This window comes from Lithobates pipiens, unplaced genomic scaffold, assembly GCF_037356315.1.
Source record: "Lithobates pipiens isolate NorthernLeopardFrog02 unplaced genomic scaffold, aLitPip1_a1.2 Scaffold_3, whole genome shotgun sequence".
Classification (NCBI taxonomy): domain Eukaryota; kingdom Metazoa; phylum Chordata; class Amphibia; order Anura; family Ranidae; genus Lithobates; species Lithobates pipiens.
This window is the reverse complement of record NW_027507790.1, coordinates 129,494,934-129,510,199: the sequence shown is the minus strand read 5'-3', so window position 1 is coordinate 129,510,199 and position 15,266 is coordinate 129,494,934.

Below are 15,266 nucleotides of genomic sequence, written 5' to 3'. Positions count from 1 at the left end.
GGGGCCACCCGTCACCTGACCCCGCCCCCCTCTGACGCAAGGGGAAACCCGGGGTTCCCTGTGACGTAGGGGTGACCCGCACCCCTCTGATGTAACACAGGCAGGTTTCCGTTACATCAGAGGGGGGCGGGGTCACCCATACGTCACGGGGAACCCCGGGTTTCCCCTTGCGTCAGAGGGGGGCGGGGTCAGGTGACGGGTGGCCCCGCCCTCCGTATATAAGAAACGTCAGCCGCCGGAATGCCTGCAGTGTCTCCGTGGAGGAGACAGAAGAAGGATGGAGGATCGCTGCACTGGATGAGATGAGACATCGCTGGAGAGATGATCGTCCGTCGCTGGATAGCAAGAGTGGATTACCGCCGCTGGAATCTTTTTTTTATTTTTTTATTTTTAATAAAGGAATTTTTCAAAAGTGTGTTTGTTTTATTTAACCATTTTTTACCCTTTCTTTGTGAAATGGTAGGGGTACTTTTGTACCCCCTTACCATTTCAAACAGGGGGGGGGCGGGATCTGGGGGTCCCCTTGTTAAAGGGGGCTTCCAGATTCTGATAAGCCCCCCGCCCGCAGACCTCCACAACCACCGGCCAGGGTTGTGGGGATGAGGCCCTTGTCCTCATCAACATGGGGACAAGGTGCTTTGAGGGGTCACGGACCCCCAAAGCATCCTCCCAATGTTGAGGGCATGTGGCCTGGTACGGTTCAGGAGGGAGGGGGGGCCGCTCTCTCGTCCCCCCCTCTTTTCCTGCGGCCTGCCAGGTTGCGTGCTCGGATAAAGGGTCTGGTATGGATTTTTAGGGGGAACCCCATGTCAATTTTTTTTTTAATTTGACGCGGGGTTCCCCTTAATATCCATACCAGACCTGAAGGGTCTGGTTATGGATATTTAGGGGGAACCCCACGTCAAATTTTTTCTTAAATTTGAGGCAGGGTTCCCCTTAATATCCATACCAGACCTGAAAGGGCTGGTAATTGAATTTGGGGGACGCCCACGCTTTTTTTTATTTTTTTTTATTTTTTTTTTTATCAATGACTTTCAATGAGTGTTCTCTGTATTACGGAGCCGACAATTCATAATAGCTGCGAGTGATTTTAAAGGACTTTTTTTCCTGCATAAATGACACTTTGTGCAGGGACAATTCTAAGCACGGGAAACATGCGCCCCTTCACAGGCATACTATAGACAACCCCCCCCCCCCCTACGAAATTTAAAGGAATATTACACTTTTATTGTTTCACTTTAATCATTATTAAAATCACTGCTCCCGAAAAAACAGCCGTTTTTAAAACTTTTTTTTGCATTGATACATGTCCCCTGGGGCAGGACCCGGGTCCCCAAACACTTTTTAGGACAGTAACTTGCAAATTAGCCTTTAAAATTAGCACTTTAGATTTTGAACGTTGGAGTCCCATAGACTTTAATAGGGTTCTAAAGTATGCTATATAGTTAGCTCCGTCGAATCTTCTTTATACATTCGACAGACACCATAAGCCTTCCAAGACAGATTCCACCGTAATTCATGTGGATTTTCGGACGAATGCAATTTTTGAACGAAAAACGAAATAAATAAAAACGAATTTCGGGAGTAACTAAATAAATTAAGTTTTCGGACAAAAACTAAATTCTGAAACGAAATATTTTACTCTGCACATGTCTAGTAATTACAGTGAAAATTGGTTCTATTATTGACTCAGGGGGGCTGAATACAAATGCCCACCACACTTTTCAGATATTTATTTGTAAAAAAAATGTTTAAAAGCATTTATTTTCATTCCACTTCACAATTATGTGCCACTTTGTTTTGGTCTCTCACATAAAATTCCAATAAAATACATTTACGTTTTTGGTTGTAATATGACAAAATGTGGAAAATGTCAAGGGGTATGAATACTTTTTCAAGGCACTGTATCTGCCTGTACAGTGAGCTGCACACGTGCAGAAACCACATGTGCAGCTCGCTGACATCATAGCGGCCCAGCAAATGAAAACATCCGGCGATCAATACCTGGAACCTGGGACTGTTCAAAGAGGTCAGAGGCTGGCAGGGAGCTCTAGGACATTGCTGGATTGAAAGTGACTATAGTTCCATTTTAAGCTGGGCGCACATGGATCAAAATTCTGTCAGTTTAGCAGGGACTGGCCAAATTTCAATCAATGTATGGGCAGACTGGATTTTCAAAAGTCAATCTACTGATCGATTTCTGTATAACAAGCCTGTTAGGAAACTTCTTCATGATCAGCACCACTGGCAGCACCGATCAGTGTGTTCTGATGGTGGGGAAGTCTCCCTGCTGTTAGAATACAAAGGCACAGTGGGAATCATTACTCCATCTTACTTGAATGTGTGTATAGGGGAATTGGGTCTTTTAAAAAATTCATCCTGGAGGTTGAATAAAAAAAATTAACTAATGTATGCCTTCCACTCTCAGGCGGTAGTGGTTAACTTTCTTGATATGGGGGGCCTCAAGTGTGGTCCTCAATATCACCAAAGGGCCACACATGAAATTAACTGAATATTCAGCTTCAGAAAAAGCAGACACACAAAAGGATATAGTCAGAGACCGTGGACGTGATACAAGAAATGTGTGATGTGAGAACCCTGCAAATCCACTGCTGGTTCCCGCATCTCACTCATCTCACACTGCCATATGCAAACTTCTGGGAGTGTCAATACATTGTTAATGACACCCCCATTTCAGCTCACATATCGCGCTGCGAACTGACCTTTCACACATGAATTGGATCGCATGGATGTGAACACCCATGCGATCTGATTCTGGTGCGGACCAAAAAAAGGGTCCTGTGCGAGTTTGATCCGAATGCGATGCGATATCAGCCATAATATCTGTATGGCTGAAATTGCATCACATGGATATCGCATGTTATTTGCAGTACAGTGAGAATTACTTGCGATATGTGCACATATGTGAACCAGCACTAAACGTTCCCCCACAGTATCGGCTTCTCCCTGATGCCTGTCACCCCTCCAGGCTATGACTCAGCTCCTTGGCATCCTTCAGTAGTCTAGAGTTCTGCTTGCAAACATGCCAACAATTTTCAGCTCCGCTTGATACTTTTCACTCTGAGGGAGCTATTTTTCTTAGGGGATCTCGACTATTGTAACCAGATTTAGCATATTAAAAGTGCAATCAATGAACCAGAACCCAGGTATCCATATAAAACATCAGTGAACTTCCTGCAAACCTACCAGCAACTACCCAGGGATCTTCACATCCCAAGGAAGCTATATTCTGTAAGGGCTTGTTCACCCTTCAACTCTCTGTAGTATGCTTTGTAATACACTTATGAGCCCAGTAATAGAAGCAACTTGAACTGGCAAAAAGAAAGTCAGCGGTGACATTCTGTCAGTCGTCACGGGTTGGTGATTGGGGAGCCACCTGTGTAATATAGTGTATCCATGACTATGAACTGTGCTACGCTGTATCAAGTTACTGACTGCAAGAGGTGGAGGTCAGGAGCGTGCTCTTAAACACTACACATGCATAGTATGTGACAATGGTGACTACAATGAATGGAGCCACTAACAGATGCCACAATGCTGGTTCATTATAGGGACGAAGGGAATATTGGCTCATATGCTAAAGCGGAGTTCCACCCAAAAGTGGAACTTCTGCTCATTTGTCTCCTGTGCCCCTCCGTTGCCACAATTGCCACCTTTTGGGGGGGAGACGGGACAGGATACCTGTCTTTGACAGGTATCCTGTTCCCACGTCCGGGTGTCCACGCAGCAGGGCTACCTCCTCCTCCATCTGTTGCCGGGCCAGTAAAAGAGAGGAGCGGGGCCCTGTGCATGCGCAGTAGGGCTCCCGGTGTGAAGCTGCAGGGCTACACTGCCAGGTTCCCTCATCCGCAATGGCAGCTGCAGCACCCAACAGCTGATGGAAACATCAGCTGTGGTGTCGACATCGCTGGACTCCAGGACAGGGAAGTGTTCTATTATTAAAAGCCAGCAGCTAGAGTATGTGTAGCAGCTGGCTTTTAATTATTTTTTTGGGGTGGACCTCTGCTTTAATAGCTTGTTGTTTTTTGCGTATGGAGTTATGTTTCATTTCTAGTCAGGCACATTTTATGATACCAAATAGTTCATTGTCAGCTTTGTAAATATTGGCATGATAGGAATAGGTTCTACACTTACCATGTCATGGATTGGATACATGTATTAAAAAATTCCAGTAACTTCTATATAAAGTAGGTTTAATATAGTGTATTAAAGAAGTATTAAACCCCAGAACAAAAATGTATTATATTGCAGCTTACCAATCCTTGGTCATTTACATCCTCTGTGGGTGTGGGTGCATGTTCCCAAATGTACAGTGTGAGTTCGGGGACACGCACACAATGGCTGCGTTCCAATTGGCATCAATGGGATTGCCTGCATGAGGCTGCATGGAACAATTGTGCATCCCCGTGTGGGTAAACATGGCCCTGCATGAGCTTACAATATTGTGGACATGTGCAATTTGTTGTTATAAATCGAAATTCAGACAAAATTTCCATTGTTTGGATGTATTCAAATGATAATAGTAATGGATTTCAACAAATCCAAAATAAATTATAATGAAAGCAACAAATTAATTTGTATTCATTCAGCTGATATGATGCGATAGTTTGAAGCACCCAAAATAATGTAATTAGAAAACAAATTACCGGTATCCAAATTTATTTGGATCCTTTCGTTTTATTCGTGGCGTAGTAGTCTTTGACTCTTGGATAATAAGCTGATTTTTTTTGCATTAACAATTTTCATTATTATAAAAAATGCACTACATATGAAATGGAAAAATTTGCAATAAAAACAGTAAGGTATAAAAGTGAAATAAGATGATTCCTATTTATTGTGTTTGGGTTGAATGGAGGTGGATCTATCAGCTTTTCCAAATCATAGCATAACAAATTAATCCGAAATAAATTTTGTTGTAACCCTTACTTTTACTTTTAGACAGTCAATATCGTCCAATCAGCTCATTCCATTTCTGTTTGTGGACTGGACTAGCAGGGATGCTAGTGCGCATAAGTAATCTCGCAAAATAACAAAATGAATATGTGCAGCACCCTCTAGTGTGCTAGATTAGGTGTACATAGTTAGTTTGTAGTGTAGGGAAATTTGGGGAGTTTGCTGAGTCATCCAGGGAGGCTGGATGACTCAGCAAACAGCATCTCTGGTGACTTCCTCTGCTTTCTTGCCTGGCGGACAAGATGGGTGAACTAGAGATACTGTTGTACAAGGAGGATTTGGATTTTGTGGGAATTTCAGAGACCTGGTTCAACAGCTCTCATGATTGGCTGGCAAACATTTAAGGGTATACCCTTTATTGCAAGGATAGAGAGGGTAAAAAAGGGGGAGGGGTATGCCTATATATCAAGAATAATGCACAAGTGAATATGAGAGATGACATCACTAAGGGAGCTAGGGACGAGGTGAAATTCTTATGGGTGGAGCTCCAAAGGGATGAAGCTAAGGTGAAAATAATACTGGAAGTATGCTATAGGCCCCCTAACCTGAGGGAGGAAGGGGAGACAGATCTCATATCACAAATTGGATTAGCAGCAAGGATGGGAAGTGTTATCATAATAGGGGATTTTAATTATCCAGACATAGACTGGGTAGAGGGACCCGCGCATTCATCTAAGGCTCGCCAGTTCCTTAATGTCTTGCAGGACAATTTTATGGGACAGATGGTAGATGCACCAACTAGAAATAAAGCGTTACTGGATCTACTGATTACCAACAATACAGACCTGATCACGGATGTGGAATTAGGGGGCAATTTAGGTAACAGCGATCACAGGTCAGTTGGCTTCAGTATAAATGACACACATAGGAAACATAAGGGGAATATACAAAGGCTCTAAATCTGACTGAGTGCTTTGTAAGATCCACAAGCAGTGTATCAGCTGGAATTCTGCAAGTAAGTGTGCTAGAGGAAGTGAGGAGTGTATATAGACTGTGTATAGGAGAAGTTGTCCCTAAAGTCGTCTGAAGTTAAACAGGAGGGCCAGTTTAAAAAAAAAAAAAAAGTCAGCAGCTGCAAACACTGCAGCTGCTGACTTAATAAAATCACTTACCTGTCCAGGGCGCCCGCGATGTCGGCCGCCCGAGGCCGAGCCGTCCCTCGGCTCTCGGGTCCCGGCGCCGCCATTCCCTGTAAGGGAAACAGGCAGCGGAGCCTTACGGCTTCACTGCCCGTTTCCTACTGCGCATGCGCGAGTCCCGGAACTACTGCGCATGCGCGAGTCCCGCAGCGCTTTCTGAATGGGACGCGCTGTGTTCTGGAACACACAGTTCCCAGAACACAGCGCGACCCATTACCCAGAAGACGCCGCGACGAAGACAGAAGACAGAAGATCTCCGCGGAGGAGGAAGAGGAAGATTAGGATAAAGTGCCTAGCAACAGGCATTTCTGGTAAGTAAAAAAAAAAAAATTTTCTCATTTTATTTTTTTTAGATTTTTTTGTCATTTTTAACATTTTTTGGTTTTCAGGGTGGCCCTCCACTTTAAGTAGGTGTCCCATAATATTCCCAATCCCTATCCAAGTTTTATCCCCAAAAAAGTACTGGACTGGTTCCTAACTCTCAAGTGACTGTGAAAATGTGGTGTGCCTGGCTGTGCAGGGTGGGGCATCCCAGTTATTTGTGGCTCTTCCGTGCTACACACATTAAAACAAATATAACCAATCTTCAAAAATAACTTTCAAAAATATGAATTGATTTGGCACAACAAATTTACCCAACGAATCTGAATATATGAAAATAATTCCAAAAATGAATCATTCTAGCTTAAAGCGTGGTTCCACCCAAAAATGGAACTTCCGCTTTAAGTGCAGGTGACCACCTGACATGTCACATTTGGCATGTAATTTATTTGGGGTGGGGCAGCGGATACCCTCTTTTTAGAAGTATCCAGCTCCTACTTCCTCCCGTAGCTCCGTGCCACCAGCAGGAATATCACCTCACCCCCCTCCCTCCCTGCAATCTTATGGAACACATCACAGGTCCCAGAAGATTGCCCAGCCATTCACAGCGTGCAGCACAGCATGTGCAGTGCTTGCATGGCTGTGAAGCCAAAAGGCAGGCTCCCACAGTAAGAATGCCGGCACCGTGGAGAGGAGCGGGGCTTCGTGTGCCCGCATCGCTGGACCGTGGGACAGGTGAGTGGCCGATTATTAAAAGACAGCAGCTACACTTTTTGTAGCTGCTGACTTCATTTTTATTTTTTTTTGGCGGTACTCCGCTTTACCAACTGCCGACCGGGCCATAGCGGAAAGGCGGCTGCAGTGTGGTCGGCTTATTTTGGGAGGGCATCCATGGATGTCCTCTCAGAATCTTGCTCCCGCGCCCATGACCGGACCATGGTAAATAGCTGCTGACATCACCCGTTTACCACATGATCGCTCCGTCAATGGCAGAGCAATGACTTGTAAACAAAAACGGCATCATGTCTGGTTCACCTTTCCCTCTCCGTACAGATCGGTACAGTGCCAGGGGAGAGATCTGGTGCAGCAGCGCTGTGGGCTGAATGTGTAGTGCCCACAGCGCTGATCTGTGCCAATTCCTGCACTCATCCAGCCATCCCATCCATACTTATCCATGCTCAGCAATACTTATCCATCCATCCATACTCAGCAATACTCATCCATCCATCCATTCATACTCAATCATCCATCCATACTCAGCCATATCCATCCATCCATACTCAACAATACTCATCCATGCTCAGCAATACTCATTCATCCATCCATGCTCAGCAATACTCATCCATCCATCCATGCTCAGCCATCCATACTCAGCCATCCCATCCACACTCAGCCATACCCGGCCATCCCATCCATACTCAGCCATATCCAATTATACTCAGCCATACCCAGCCATCCCATCCACACTTAGCCATACCCAACTATACTCAGCCATACTCATCCATCCCACCCATACTCAGCCATCCCCATCCACGGCTCATCCATTCCACATCAGTTTGCATCCATGCCACTACAGTGCCCATCAGTTCCACTACAGTGCCACAAAGTGTAATAGGTAGTCAAATTAGATTTGAAATGTATGCCCCCAGAATGCTTGATGGTGCTCCCTGCATTTTAGGCCTCTGTATGTGGCCAGGCTATATAAAAGTCTCACACGTGTGGTATTGCCATACTCAAGAGAGTAGCAGACAATGTTTTGGGGTGTCAGTTTTGCTATGTACATGCTATGTGTTAGAAATATTGTATAAATGGGCAACTTTGTGTAAAAAAAAAAAAAAAAGTGTTTTCATTTTCTTTCCACATTTTCCAAAAACTTGTAGAAAAAAAATGACATGTTCAAAACACTCATTATGCTTCATAGATTATACATCGGGGTGTTTTCTTTCCAAAATGTGGTAATTTTTTGGGCGTTTCCATTGTCCTTGTGCTCCAGGGACTTCAAAAGTGCAAGAGCTAGTCAAGAAATGGTATGTGTAATTTATGCTCCTAGGACGCCTGATGGTGCTCCCTGCATGTTGGGCCTCTGGATGTGGCCACACTGTGTAAAAGTCTCACACGTGCTATTGCCATACTCAGGAGGAGTAGTAGAATGTATTTTGGGTTGTAATGTGTGGTATGCACATGCTGTGTGTGAGAAATAACCTGATAATATGGCAATTTTGTGAAAAGAAAAGAAAAAAAATCTTGATTTTGCAAAGAATTGTGGGAAAAAATGTAAATCTCAAAAAACTCACAATGCCCCTTTCTAAATACCCTGGGAAAGTCTGCTTTCCAAAAAGGGGTCATTTGGGGGTTATCTGTACTGTCCTGGCTTGTTAGGGTCTCAAGAAATGAGATAGCCCGTCAGTACTTCAGGTGTGATTGATTTTCAGTGGTACCATAGCTTGTAGACTCTATAACTTTCACACAGACCAAATAATATACACCGATTTGGATTATTATTTTTCATCAAAGATATGCCGCAGTATAAATTTTGACCAAAATTTATGAAGATTACGAATTTGCTAATTTTTATAACAGAAACAAAGAAAAATGTATATTTTTTTTACAGAATTTTCATTTATAGCGCAAAAAAAAAAAAAAAAACCTCATCAGTGATTAAATACCACCAAAACAAAGCTCCAATTTGTGTGAAAAAAGGACAAAAATCCATAGGAGTACAGTGTTGCATGACTGAGAAATTGTCATTCAAAGTGTGCGAGCACCAAAAGCTGAAAATTGGTCTGGTTAGGAAGGGGGGTTTTAGTTTTTAATGGCTGTTAGCAACCTTGATCACATCAGGACCACTATACTCTCTCTCCCACAGATACAGGAGCACAGTTGGAGACCTCATCCAGGGATATTTTGGGATTGCCTAACATTTCCTGAAGTACTGTAGTTATGTTCACATGTAGGCCAGCACACTACTGCTTAGTTTTTTTCAGTGGAAGTAGGTGTACAGCAGCTTGGGGTATCAGCTGTGCCACCATGACTCAAATTGATAAGGAATAGCCTGTTATTCCTGCACAGTGGGGGAGAACATGGGTCCTTGGATATTGTGTATGTTTTAAGCCACAAGGTTTTTGTTACATTTACTTAGGATGTAGGTAGACATTTGCTTGTTCAGCAGACCCTTTTTATGTGCTTATATTCTGTATTGGGAGTGGATTTATACCCCCCACCATAGCTCAGGCATAGCCAACCCATTTCATATACAAACCCAGCACTATATTACATACATCTAATATACAAAAATTAACCCCAAAAATCCTATATTCCTTGCATCTGTGTGACAACATCCACTAAGCACCACAACAGTGATTCAAATCCACAGCATGCAAAAAAAATCAAGTAAAGGTGATTCAAGTCCATAAATAATTATAATACAGCCCATATTATATTTTGTTGTGGCTTGCACCTAAAGAGTTACTCTGGGTATTCTACAGTATCTCACAAAAATGAGTACACCCCTCACATTTTTGTAAATATTTTATTTATCTTTTCATGTGAGAACACTGAAGAAATGACACTTTGCTACAATGTAACGTAGTGATTTTATAGCTTGTATAACAGTGTAAATTTGCTGTCCCCTCAAAATAACTCAACACACAGCCATTAATGTCTAAACCGCTGCCAACAAAAGTGAGTACATCCCTTAAATGAATATGTCCAAATCGGGCCCAATCAGCCATTTTCCCTCCCCACTGTCATGTGACTCGTTAGTGTTACAAGGTCTCAGGTGTCAATGGGGAGCAGGTGTAGTAAATTTGGTGTTATCACTCTCACTCTCTCATACTGGTCACTGGAAGTTCAACATGGCACCTTATGGCAAAGAACTCACTGAGGATCTAAAAAAAAGAATTGTTGCTCTACATAAAGTTGGCCTAGGCTATAAGAAGATTGCCAATACCCTGAAACTGAGCTGCAGCATGGTGGCCAAGACCATACAGTGGTTTAACAGGACAGGTTCCACTCAGAACAGGCCTCGCCATGGTCGACCAAAGAAGTTGAGTGCATATGCTCTTATCCAATGGTTGTCTTTGGGAAATAGACGTATGAGTGCTGCCAGCATTCCTGCAGAGGCCAAGATAAATGTATTTGGTTCAGATAGTGTCAAACGTGTGGTGGCAACCAGGTGAGGAGTACAAAAGCAAGTGTGTCTTGCCTACAGTCAAGTTTGGTGGTGTCACTGTCATGCTCTGGGGCTGCATGAGTGCTGCCGACACTTGGGAGCTACAGTTCATTAAGGGAACCATGAATGCCAACATGTACTGTGACATACTGAAGCAGAGCGGGAGAAGAGAGCAGAGAAGTCGGAAGAGACTCCCGAAGTCGGAAGAAGACCCCCGGAGCTGCCTAATAAATTACTTTAAAAACCTGTGTAGTGTATTTTTTTTATTGACACTTCCCCCCCCCCTGGTGAATAGGTAGGGGTACGATGTACTCCATACTCATTTACATAGGGTGGGAGGCCGGGATCTGGGGGCCCCCTTATTAAAGGGGGTTCCAGATTCTGATAAGCTGGGCCCCCGCCCGCAGACCCCGACAACCAACGGCCAGGGTTGTCGGCAAGGGGCCCTTGTCCTCATTAACATGGGGGCAAGGTGCTTTGGGTGGGGGATAGGGCCCCCCTGCCTCAAAGCACCCACCTCCCCATGTTGAGGGAATGTGGCCTGGTACGGCTCAGGAGGGGGGGGGCGCTCGCTCATCCCCACCCCCTTCCCTGACCGGCCAGGCTGGTGCTCGGATAAGGGTCTGGTATGGATTTTGGGGGAGGACCCCACGCCGTTTTTTCAGCGTGGGGGTTCCCCTTAAAATCCATACCAGACCAAAGGGCCTGGTATGCTCATGAAGGGGGAACCTATGCTAGGTTTTTTCTTAAGAAAAAATTGCAGTGGAGTTCCCCTTTATGCTCAAAAATCAGTGAGCCAATCGCAGAAGCAGGAATTGACATATCTGTGTGGTGTTTTGTACACCATCTGTGTACAGAATGCCTCCAGGTTGCCATATTACATTGCATTTTGTGCTGCAGATTGAAAATTAAGGCTGCATTCACACTTGGGCGTTTCGTTTTCAGACAGAAAGTTGCACGATTTTGCCGCGTTTTTGCTAAAATTTTGTACCGGTCAAAAGGTCACCAATGTAAAAAGCAGAAAAAACACCTGTAATCTGCCCAAAAAGAAGCTCATGCACTTTTTGGAGCTTCAGGCGTTTTGCTTCAGACGACAGAATGCTCAGATGAACAGGCGCCATTTAAATTAATTAGGTTTTTCTTGTTGGGAGTTTTGGAACTTTTGAGATTTTACAAGCGTTTTTTACTAAAATGGGGGGGGGGGGTGCCAGATGTGGACAGGAAAGTCATAAAATCCTTTTCCTTGGAAAGGGAGGCCCCAGCTAAAGGGGATAGATGGACTTGATATTGGGAGTTCAGTTTAGGTTAGGCCTTTCGCCCAATATCCTTGCAACCCCTAGGGCTCAGGAAGGTCATCCAGGACATAGCAGAAGTAAATTTGATAGCTCCTTGGTGGCAGAGAAGGGGCTGAGTCTCAACCCTAATGTCTCTGGTGATCTGGCCTCCCTGAGTTCTATCTAGGGTTGCCACCTCATCCCTTTAAACCTGAATACATATGAATTACACAGGTTCTGAGGCTAATTTAATGCAGATAAGGCAACAAGTGAGTTTAATTACCACCCTAATCAGCCACAGAACCTGTGTAATTAATATGTGCTTGGTTTTAAAGGGATGAGGTGGCAACACTAGTTCTACCTTAGTGGTAAAATAAGAACCATTTACCGTATTTATCGGCGTATAACGCACTTTTTTACCCTTAAAATCAGGGGAAAATCATGGGTGCTTGTTATACGCCGATCCCCGCCGATCTCCCGCTGATTTGGGGAAAGAAGCGAGCGGAGCAGAGATACAGAAAGCAGAGTGTACTTCGGCTTTACTCGGCTCCTCTCGCAGTCCTGCCCACATCCACTGATTGCAAGAGGAGCGAGCGCCGACAACATACAGAAAGCCGAGTATACTTCAGCTAGTCTCGGCTCCTCTCGCAGTCCCGCCCACCTCCACTGATTGCGAGAGGAGCCGTGACTAGTCGAAATACACTCGGCTTTCTGTATGTTGTCGGCGCTCGCTCCTCTCACAATCAGTGGAGGTGGGCGGGACTGCGACCCTCAAGGTGCAGGTGATAACCCTTTAATTTTTTATGCATATTACATTGGCAGATGATTCCCTAGTTAGCAGATTCTAGGTGGCTAGGGAATGTTGCACTCCTAAGATAATGGAGTCAGCTATACAATGGCATTTATCCTTAGTGTTAAAAGCCTTGACTAGGGTGACTTTGGGCACATTGGGCTCCATTCACACCTAGGGGTTTGGAATCATGGGTGTATTCATTTGCAATGCCATTACTTCTTAATGGCATCCCAATTGTGGTGCGATTTTGCCACGATTTCGCACGACTAATTGTGGCAAAATTGCGCAAATAAAATTGCAGGACGCGTTTCGCCCAAACGTAGTTCCGGAAGTTCTGCTCTAAAGAAGCAGTAAAGCAATAAGTATCTTTGTCTGGGAACAAGAAGGGTTCCTTTCAGAACTTGAGGACAAAACACTTCCTTTTGAGACATAAGCCCTTTTTCCCAATGAAGGGGTGCCCCTATTTCAACAATTGTGGGGCACCTGACAGCCTCTGTAGCCATATGGAGCCAAGATATTTTCAATGTCTGGGTACAAAATTTTTTGCCCAGAGGCTGAAAGTTGAAGTTTCATGTCTTGCCTCCTCCAAGTTCATGCCATCAATTGTGCTTACTGAACCTGGTCCTGTTTGCTGCACCAGACCTTTTGTCCTCTTAGGGGGTCATTGCCCCTGTTTCAGAACCAGAAAGATTTCATGACTACTAATCCAACCTGTTTCCACAGTGCTGAAGTTGAATAGTGATGTGCAGCCCATTCTGGAACATTCCATATTGAATCTGTAATGTCAATAATTGTGTCTCTCTGTCGGGGGTCTACAGTACCTTTCCTTGGTGGACATCAATGGCACCTCCACATCACCATTTTTATGCCTCATCAGTGCTACATCTTTTAGTAGGTTTTCCACTTACTTTGTCTCCGGTGGGGCACGCAACATGTAGAACTACTGGTGTGCAGACCCAACAACAAACTGGACAGGTTTGTTACAGGTCCAGGGTCCTCTGGCCTTCGGGGTGGATTCCCTAGTCACCCCATGGAATGTGCTCAACTTGATTTAGCCCTCCCACATTAGGGGTCAGAAAGCCCTCATCACAGAGCATTTGCCACTGTAAATGGAAAGCATGCATTGCTTTGTGTGAATATATATTGAATATATTAGTGAATATTTGCTGTTATAAAGTAGTATATTAATTCAAGTGTAAAATGTATTTTAAGCAATACATTTAGTATAGTCAAAGCAATTAAGATTTTTGATTGGTTGTAGATGCTTTTGGAACTTTGCATATTTCTCTTTGGCTTAAAAATTTTTAAATCCCCAAAATAATTATTACAAGTTACCCATACCTTCCAAGTGTAATTTTGGGGCAAGTGTAAATACGCTTTTGTTGGCCTCACAACCACTTTTAAGCCTATACAAGTCAATGGAAAATGCAAAAGCAACTTGAAGCAGATTGAGGGTTAGATGAATGTCAGAAGGAGGTCAACTGCAGATCATTTGCACCTGTTTAATTTAAATGATCTCAGAAGCATCTCAAATTGATCTCAAATGCAATGGAATTCACCTATGAATAAACAGCATTTGGACAATAACACAAGCCCAAAGTCCCTAGACTAGGGGCCATGTTCACATCTATGCATGTGCGGTGTAATGACCTCCAGCTGACCAAGTATAAGAGTACCCTCTTCACCCCCAAACCCACTCCTTGACTGAATGTGGCAAAGTCTTAGTATATGTGTATATATCAGAACAAAGACCTCTGGCCCTCTCTCTCTTTGGCTCTCTTGATCTCTGAGCACAATGATGATGTAAGGTTTTCTGTGTAATGTATCTCCATTTTTCTGTGTTCCGTTTACTGTCTACTGTTACTTTTTACTGACCCCCTCGTTTCTAGCCAGGTCTGTGAGAGTAAAAAACTGTATTGACATGCAAATATACTGAGTCAAGTTAAATATTAAAAGGAAGAGGTGAAACATCTTTAATAGTGAACTGAGGTGTGTATTCAGTATAATGTGTTTGTTTTCCAGAGGGACAATTCTGAAGAGTTTCTTTCTGGTGAGGTAGTATAATTTGTAAATAAATGGAACTGCTAAAATGCTTATTGCGAGCTGCTAATTTTTCACCATGGTAAATAATAATAATTTTTATATTTTTTTTGGAAATTAATGGTATACCATATACAAAATCCAAGTGGTAATAATTAATTTGAGCTCAACTATTTTTAGTATTTAAAAAAGTGCAATGTTCCAAAACAACTAATAAAAATGTAAAGTACTATATGCTTGTGTTTTCATATGCTAATGTTTTGTTACATGTACCTAACCATCGGTTTATTTTTAGGAGGAAAAAAATTGAATGTTTATTATTAAATGTTATTGGTGTTTTATCCCTCAGATTCGATAATCGGGATTCATGGCTTTCAGAACAGAAGGAGATCACAGCCTCCATAGACAACTTTATACAAAATAGTTTTTCTTTTTTCCTGGCTTGTCTGTTTTCACATGTAAATGTTTTAGGTTTTCATAACCAATATTTAGATGGTGCTTCTGTTTGTCAGTCAGTTTGGCTGTGTTTGGGTCTGTCACCCAAAAGAAGTACA